General features: G+C 38.7%; 1 long non-coding RNA gene across 1 annotated transcript; it reads left to right on the top strand.

Annotated features, from left to right (window-relative positions):
* The first annotated feature begins 415 nt into the window (after positions 1-415).
* Positions 416-8930, top strand: LOC308660695. The gene is made up of 3 exons (XR_014024792.1): positions 416-545; positions 5400-5547; positions 7755-8930. It is a non-coding gene; the product is annotated as an uncharacterized lncRNA (long non-coding RNA).
* Positions 8931-9171: the final 241 nt, after the last annotated feature.

The following is a 9171-nucleotide window of genomic DNA, read 5'->3' as shown; positions in this document are numbered from 1 at the left end:
AGTTGGATTTAAAAAGAGTGCCTTGGTGGCTAAGGGCAGACTGGAATCTGGATTCCCTTGCTTTTGGTCTGACACCTTTCTCACTATACCATGCTGACTTTTCTAGACAAGGATTATTATAGTGAATGCTAGGAAAATAGAGGATTTCCCATGCCCATTTATTTTTCCACTGGGTTGGGAGAAGTAATTAATCGAGTGAGACTTGTCAACCACTAGGAAAGGTTTTTACTGGGAATCATTTTTTATTTAAGTACATTCTCGCTCATATTGTCCCTTATACACAAAATATGCTTCTTTGAAAACAAAATTTTAAAAAAAAACAGAAGTGGCTTTGTTCTTTCTGTTGCTTCAGCACATGATCTCATGCAACATGTGGTTTCTCTTATTCATTTTCATTATCAGCTGACTTGCTTGAGGAAAACAAAGTCATGATTGTAAGATACTTGTGATATTTAGCTTGTGGGTTGACATTAATTTATTCTTTATACTGTAGTGAATGCTTGGAAGAAATAAGATCTTCATGAAGAAGGCTTATCCACCACAAAGTAAGCATGGTACTGCTCTGTTTTATTGGAATAATTGATGATAGAGGATATTTTCTTTCATTATTAGGGCCTATTAAGTTAATTCTACCATATAGTTTTGAGACCAATTTGTAGCATATAGCCTCAGATCCCATAACTCATCAGAAGCTGTAACATCTGGAAATATCCATTTTATTCTAAAAATAATGAAAAACTGAAAACTAAAACAAATACATGTATTTTTCCAAAACAGCCTCATTCCATAGTTCTTTTTCTAGCAAACGATGAATTATGTAAGTGACAAAAATTATGGAAATAGGGTGTTTTAATATTTTAATAACATATTTTTAAAGTATGCATTTGAGTAATCCTAATGAGCTGTCATGGTAGCTTGTTTGAGACAGTAAAATATGATTCTATACTTATTGTAAATATGTAGAAAATTTCTAGAGGAAAGAGGTTAGTTGGTACAAGGGTTCATTTTATACTCCTCTAAAGTTCATACTTCCTTTGATTAAATATATTAGTCTTTTAGCAATGTTTGTAAAACTGTTCAAGTCTTCTGGTTTTCACAGCCTGATTAATATTGAAGAAATTGCTGAATTTTTTAAAGTGCTATCTTTCACATAACTTTTATAAATGGCAGTGCGGTTAAATATCTAGTTTTATTTGTTTCTATTTTTTTAAGGACCATAACAGTTTTTGCTTAAATGAGCAGTTTGCAGTCATCAGAAATCTGGAACCAGGTCATAAGTACCTGGGGAGGGGGGTCCATCATAATTCTGAATGGTCACTAAGCAACTGTTGTTAAGTGAGGACTTGCACTTGTAATGCAAGTAATAAAATGTCCATAGTACTGTAACATACATACATATACACAAACATGCACACACACATATACAACAAACATTTTTAAAAAATAATACAGCAATTACAATTGCATGAGAATTATGAGTGGCAGACAGTCAGTTCAGAAGATATTCTAGAAGAATAAAATTTATAAAAGCTTCTGGAAGGCCAGAAACTAAGAATGCAATTTAATATTTATAAGGAGGCTATTCCTGAGAATCAGCACTGTGATGACAGTGCTTTCTGGCCTCAGTTCCCCCACCTTGTGGACTTATGGTATTACCATGTGTTTAAGAGAGAAGAATACCCTCAAATGGGCCAACTCTGACTGGAGAAGGAAATCCTATAGATACTTTGGTGTCAAGCCATATGTGACTTTTATAAATCAAATAAATAGCATTTTGAATGGTACCAAAAAACTAATAATGACTAATGAAGAGCCAACAAAACAGGGCCAATATGATCACAGTAAAGAGTGCTGGTCAACTGCAGCTTCTAGAATCTAGAAGGTCTTCGAAAGTAGTCAAAAACTGAGTGACTGGTGGAAGTCTGCATGAGTCATTGTAACTAGTCCTCTTACCCCAGGAAGGGACACAACTGGCACATCAGCCCAAATTTAGCAAATGCTCTTCTAGCCATGGTGTCCATCTGTCTATGCTGTATAGCAATATCCATGACTTCAGGTGAGACTCCAGGACCAATAGACTTGTTTTTAAGTGCCATCTCATCAAGAAACAATACCAGAGCCTGTAAACAACCCTGACGTACAATCGGCAACTCCATCTTACTTAGCTTCAACTTTAGTATGTATTGTCCCATTGAGATCCCTCCAGAAATATCTCTTCTTGGTCCTAGGATGCCAATATGGAATTAAGCATCATTAACATATTGATGGCATTGTGCTCTGTATCCTGGATTAGTGCATTGGAGGGCTTTATATAGATGAATGTAGATGAATGTCACATGAGAGTGTCTGCTAGGCTAATTCCTTTTGCCCTATCACTGACTGAAACTGCCTTTTAAGGCAGGAGCAGAATCACTACTAAACAATACTTCCAAACTCCACCCCCAACATGCAGTTCAGAAGGAAAGCATGATTGATTGATCAGAGGTTTTATAAGACTAAGAGGGGTGCATTTTCCCTATCAAAATCTGGACACGGGTCATCTATAAGAATGAGCAATGCTGTCTCCATTACAAGCCCGGCTACAAACTTCACTAAAAAGAATACAGATAAATTGCTTCCGCTATAGTACTGGTTAATTAAATACGTATCACATACTCAATAATTTTCCCCCAAAAGAGAAAACTTAAGATGGAATAGGGTCAGATATTGCCAGATGTGGTGAGAACCTCTTAAAAAGGAAAAGCATTATTGCCTCCTTCAAAATTGTTGATATCAACTCCCATGAAAAGAGGTATTAATTACATAATTGTAAACTGCCAAATTGTTAAGAAACTTTTCAAGCACTTCCAGAAACACTCAATCAATCATGTAGTAGGAGTGGACTTTTCTAATTGGTCCCACAGACCTTTGGAAGTCCCAGGCAGCAGTTAAGCTCGGCTGCACCTGGAAATTAACTAACCAAGGGAATAGACTAGCTGTAATTCTGACCATATTCAGGTCACAGCATAGTTGCTCTGAGGTTAAGCCAGGTCAAAGTCAAGACTGTCCGCATGTAAGTCAAATATTACTTGGGATAAACCCATAGTTGCTACCTACTGAAGCCATGAACTCTCTGGATCTAACCACCAGGAAATGAAGATTACTCATCTACAATCAAATCATGGATGATTGTGGTCTTATTAGAGACAGAATTGGTGTTTACTAGCAGTGAGCTAAACCAAGGTCACTAATATCAGGCCAGCAGGACTGGGACCACCAAGCCAAAAACAGTGATTGCACCAAATTGCTGATTTTCCTTCCCTTGGAATGGCTGAGTCAACCCAGTGATGCCCTTGACGTGATGTCCCGTTGCCTGGAGGCGGTGCGGGTCTGGATGCGAAGGAACAGGCTCAGGCTGAACCCCTCCAAGACCGAGTGGCTGTGGATATCGGCATCTCGTACTGTCCAACAGGTTCCATCTCTTCTTATGGGGGGGAGCTATTGCCCCCCTCAGAAAGGGCCCGCAACTTGGGTGTCCTCCTGGATTCATGGCTTAATTTGGAAGATCATCTAACTGCCGTGACCAGGGGGGCTTTTGCACAGGTTCGCCTGGTATGCCAGTTGCGCCCCTTTTGGGACCAAGATGCCCTATGCACAGTCACCCATGCCCTTGTCACCTCTTGCCTGGATTACTGGAATGCTCTCTACATGGGGCTGCCCTTGAAGTGCGCCCGGAGGCTTCAACTGGTGCAAAATGCGGCCGCGCGGGTGCTTATGAGAGTATCTCGATACTCCCATGTTACACCACTCCTGCGCGAGCTGCATTGGCTTCCGGTTGCCCTCTGGGTGCATTTCAAGGTGCTGATAATCACCTTTAAAGCCCTACATGGCTTAGGCCTGGGGTACTTGCGAGACCACCTGCTGCCAATGTAAACCTCCCATCACCCAGTTCGCTCCCACAGAGTCGGCCTCCTCAGGGTGCCGTCGGCCAGGCAATGCCGGCTGGCAACCCCCAGGGGGAGAGCCTTCTCTGTGGGTGCACCGACCCTCTGGAACGAACTGCCCCCGGAGCTGCGGACGACCCCTGACCTTCGGTCCTTCCGCCGTGACCTAAAGACCTGGTTATTCCAACAAGCGGGCCTGCACTGATCATGGTTTTTAAATTTGGTTTTTATTGGTTTAAATTGTTATTTCTTATATTGTTTAATCCTCTTAATTTTTGTATTTATATCTTTTAACTTTTTATTGTTGTGAGCCGCCCTGAGTCCTCAGGGAGAAGGGCGGCATATAAATTTAATAAACCTAAAAACCTAAACCTAGTGCTTTTCACCATACTACCCTACCCATAATCAAAATTATTCTACCTTCACTCTCCAAATAATGGTCTTCAACTGTTCTCCACTACAAGTAGCCTACAATCACTCACTGACTTCCCTGCTTAGCTATTAATACCACTTTCCACAACACAATCATCTAATTGCACCCAATTCACACTCCACTACTAGGCCTATCAGCAAGCCATTTCAACTGGCAGGCCACATGTAATGAATGACTCCATAGCCTTTCTAACATCATTCCCCAATTCACCCCATCCAGTGCTGAAACTTTGTCACCAAATTTTACAGATCCCCAGATCAGATATCCAGAGAGGCTCAGACCACAGATTCCAGCTTTACCTCCCGCAGCAATAGACTTGTAGCTTTCAAGGTAGGGTTCCATAAGTTCAGCTAAAGAGTCTCCCGATACTCCCATGTTACACCTTTGCTCCGCGAGCTGCATTGGCTGCCGGTTGCCCTCCGGGTGAGATTCAAGGTGTTGGTAATGACTTACAAAGCCCTACATGGCATGGGTCCAGATTACCTACGGCAACACCTGCGGCTGGTGTCAACTTCCCTCCGTCCAGTGCGCTCCCACAGAGAGGGCCTCCTCAGGGTGCCTCCGATCAAAGAATATCGATTGGTGGCCCCTAGGGGGAGGGCGTTCTCTGTGGGCGCACCAGACCTATGGAACCGCTTGCCGGTTGAGCTCCGGGTGGCCCCCGACCTTCGCTTCTTCCCGCGCGATCTAAAAACCTATTTATTCGAGCAATCTGACCTGGTTTGATGGGTTAGGGTTGGGGTTTTAATAAGTCTTTTAATTACTGTTTTATATTCGGGCATAATATTTGTTTTTTAACCTTTGTATTTCGTTTTTATATTTATTGCCCTGTACACCGCCCTGAGTCCTTCGGGAGAAGGGCGGTATAAAAATATAATAAAAATAAATAAATAAATAAATAAATGCTTGGCCTCCAACTGACCTCTGGCAGTCTTTTCAAGTTAATTCTCCTTTGTCCCTCAGCGTGTTGTGGCTGTCTTCCCGCTGCTACCACAAATGAACTTGAGACCGTCACTGATGCACTCTCCACTCTTCTTTCATAGGCCCTGCATTGCAGCAATAAATTCTCCACAATCCAGATCTTCTGACTGAATCCACAACCACTGTGGGCCCAGTATCACAGACCCACAAGGATCGACTTCTCTGTTATTGTGCTATCTCTACCAAATTTAAACTAGATCCACACTCAAGGTAGGTCATCTTCACTTTTGGCTTTCCTTTCCAGCTGCTACAATTTCACTCTTCTACTTTTATCTTCCACATTCTGCTTTTTCTCCCTTTATCATTGTCTCTATTCTATCAAGCTTTTCTGTTTGCTTTGCTCTCAGTTCTTTTCACTATCTCACTACCTTCATTTGGCCATTCCAAACTCCATATATACAATTTATACAAAAATTTGTTACACAGATAGAATAAACAAAAACCTTTCAAGCCCCAAAAGTGAGAACTCATTTCCCCAAAATTCTAATTTTTGACTGTTGTCTATGAAATTGCAGTTCTCAGCCAAACAAACAGCAACCCCATTTCACGTTATATCTAGAACTGGTAGAATTTATTTATCCATGTATTTCTTCATTTTATATCCTGCCTTCTCAAATCCACAATATATGAATCAGCCCTGATTTGATTCAACTTGGAGTTTTGAAGACCATGTTAGCAAACTCATTAGCATCAGAAGTGAAATAAACTAGACAAAGCAAAAGAAAGTGGAACCCTGCCCCAGACTCTGGACCAATAAAATATTAGACCAAAACCAGCATTACTTTGGCACTTATTCATTCATTGACAAGTGATTTCACCTTGCCCCAACCATGCAGAATTTAAGAATAAAGTCAGCCCTCAGCCAATTTTCAGAGTACTGGGAGCAGAACTGAAATCCATTGGAATTTTTTTTTTATTAAAGAGTTTTACAAAAAAATTTTTACAATAGATATCCCCAAAACCCACCCACCCCAAACCACCCCCCTTCCCCCCACTTCCCAGAGCTGAATACAGGGTTATAGATATAATAATCATATTCTAACTAAAATTATCCATTATTAAATTAACCAAATTCATAATGTGCTTTAACTCCCCTTTAACGTACGGTAGATACATTCAAATTATTAAAAACATAATAATAATAACTTAAACAAAAATATAATCAATACTAATACTAAAATTAGTAACAATATCCCTCTAAAATCATAAGCTAAGTGGAACTTTTTAGTCCCATATTTATTCTGAATATAATCTATCCATCTTCTCCAAACTGAAATATATCTTTCTTGTGAATGATCCTTCAAATAAGCAGAAATCTTAGACATTTCTGCAAGATTTGATACTTTAAGTACCGATTGAAATCCATTGGAATATTATCCTGCTACCCCAAGAGTACTTTCCTAGGTAGACAGTTGAATGAGGCATTAAAACAATTAGCTCTGTATTTATGTCAGTGTTAGAAAATCCATCATGCCATTAAACATATCCCAAGCCTCTTTCTACATGGAAGTGAAATTGTAAGAATGTATACAGTATTGCCATTAACCATTACTAGCAAAACAATTTAAGAGTAGAAACAATTAAAAAACAAGAAAAAGTGTCACAACCATTTGTACAGATACAGACTGGGTGAAACTTGGCTTAATACCAATAATTGTGAGAGGGATCTTGGAGTCCTAGTGGACAATCACTTAAATATGAGCCAACAGTGTGCTGCAGCAGCCAAAAAAGCCAATGCAACCCTAGGCTGTATTAACAGAGAGATAGAATCAAGATAATGTGAAGTATTAGTACTGCTTTACAAAGCCTTAGTAAGATCACACTTGGAACATTGCATCCAATTTTGGTCACTACAATATAAAAAAATATGTTGAGACACTTGAAAAACCTATGAAGGACTGTTGCAGGAATTGGGTATGTCTGGTCTAGTGAAAAGAAGGACCAGGGGAGACATGATAGCAATGGTTACCCACAAATATTAGGGGGTCAACCTATTTTCTAAAGCACCAGAAGGCAGGACAAGAAGCAAAGGATGGAAACTAATCAAGGAGAGAAACAACCTAGAACTAAGGAGAAATTTCCTAATGGTGAGAACAATTAACCAGTGGAATGCCTTGCTTTCAGAAGTTGTAGGTGCCCCATTGCTGGAGGCTTTCAAGAAGAGACTGGACAGCCACTTGTCTGAAGTGGTATAGGTTTCTTCTGCTTGGGCAGGAAGCTGGACTAGAAGACCTCCAAGGTTTCTTCCAACTCTGTTATTCTGTGTTCTAAGTTATGGAAACTGTTCTACCTCCTAGCAGATCAGCAAGCAATTGGAAATGCCAATTTGTAAATACTTTAATGTTAATAGGTATCATAAATGAAGCCAAATCTTTATCAGAGCTTTTATCAATTAATTTATCTAATTCTTTTGCTAGGTTCAAGATGAATGCAACCTGTGTCGCGTGGGGGATCTTTTGGCTGATTGTACTCTTTTTTATTGGATGGCCAATTAGCATATTTTTGGGAGGACTGTATGGATTCTTCGCTCCTTTGACCACTTTGATAGGTCTAGATGACTTTAGTGACCTTTTATTGAAGGGGGTAAATGTGGGAAGAGAATGTGCTATGAATGTGCGAACAGGAAAGTCCCTCTTTTAACAATAAACGCTATCATAAACCAGTAAATAAACATTAATTTTATGATCTTTAATGGATTTTGAAAGTATTTGTGTACATTCCTGTTTATAGTAAAATGATATTTAGGCTTTAAGTAATACATTATTGATATTTTACAGTATTGTAAAGAAGTAAATATAGCGTCATTTCATTTGTAAGCTGTATGAAATCTGGGGAGATCCAAATAAGTTCAAATTTTTGCTAGATCTGGGTTTGAATAGAACACCATGTTTACAGCTCTGAAAACTAATATCTTTCCTTAGAAACAGTGATGAAACCTGCCTTCCTCTTAGGGGGAAAGTTGGCTTTTGGCCTCTTACTCTGCCTTGTAAATTATCAAACGCTCAAAGTCTAATTGTTTATTAGCTTCATTGCCAAATGCAGTCAATGTATTAATCTGTATTATCGCTAATGTTCTTTATATTTAAATTTGATATAAATATATCATATATATAGGAGCTATTTTTAATTATTCATAGATATGTTATTACTTATGATAAATAAAACATAACTCTACTGGAAGTTTCCACTTTTTTTTTACATTTTTGTTATATATTTTTCCCCTAATATAAGAAATTCCTGAATTTTGCTGTTACTTTTCTGAAACACAGTTATAAATATTATGATGATCTTAACCTACTTTATATATTGGTAAAGTATTTTTGCTGTCATTTATCTGATATTTTAGTAGAGATCTAAGTTCTCTGTCCCCTAATATGTATGTAAGTAATCCTTGGTACAATTTGAAACAATGGGAAAGTGTTATTACTAATGGTCCAGGTTGAGAATAGAAATTATCCCAGTTTCCTCATTAGACTGCATATTCCAGAAACTGATCAGAATTATGCATCCATGTTTATTCTTTTGAGTGTGTGTGTCTGTGTTATATAATACCATATTGTAACATTATCTGTGGCCTCTTGAAATGTTTAGTTATAAACTATTATTATACAGATCTGTTTGGCTGAGTGTTTCTAGGTATTAGCAGTGGAGGAATATTGCTTGATTCTTTGGCTGTTAACAAACTATACCTCAGGATGTTTTCACGATAGCCAGCCTAAACCTTCACATGATCATTTCCCATGACACTAGACAAACAACAACAAGAAAACAACTCCCTTTAAAATATAAACTTGCCATATTATAAGAGAGACGTTCTCTATTTCAGAAGCATAC

This window comes from Vipera berus (assembly GCF_964194415.1).
Source record: "Vipera berus genome assembly, chromosome: 1".
NCBI lineage: Eukaryota > Metazoa > Chordata > Lepidosauria > Squamata > Viperidae > Vipera > Vipera berus.
Note: the sequence above shows the minus strand (reverse complement) of the source record. Positions and strands in the feature narration are given on the sequence as shown.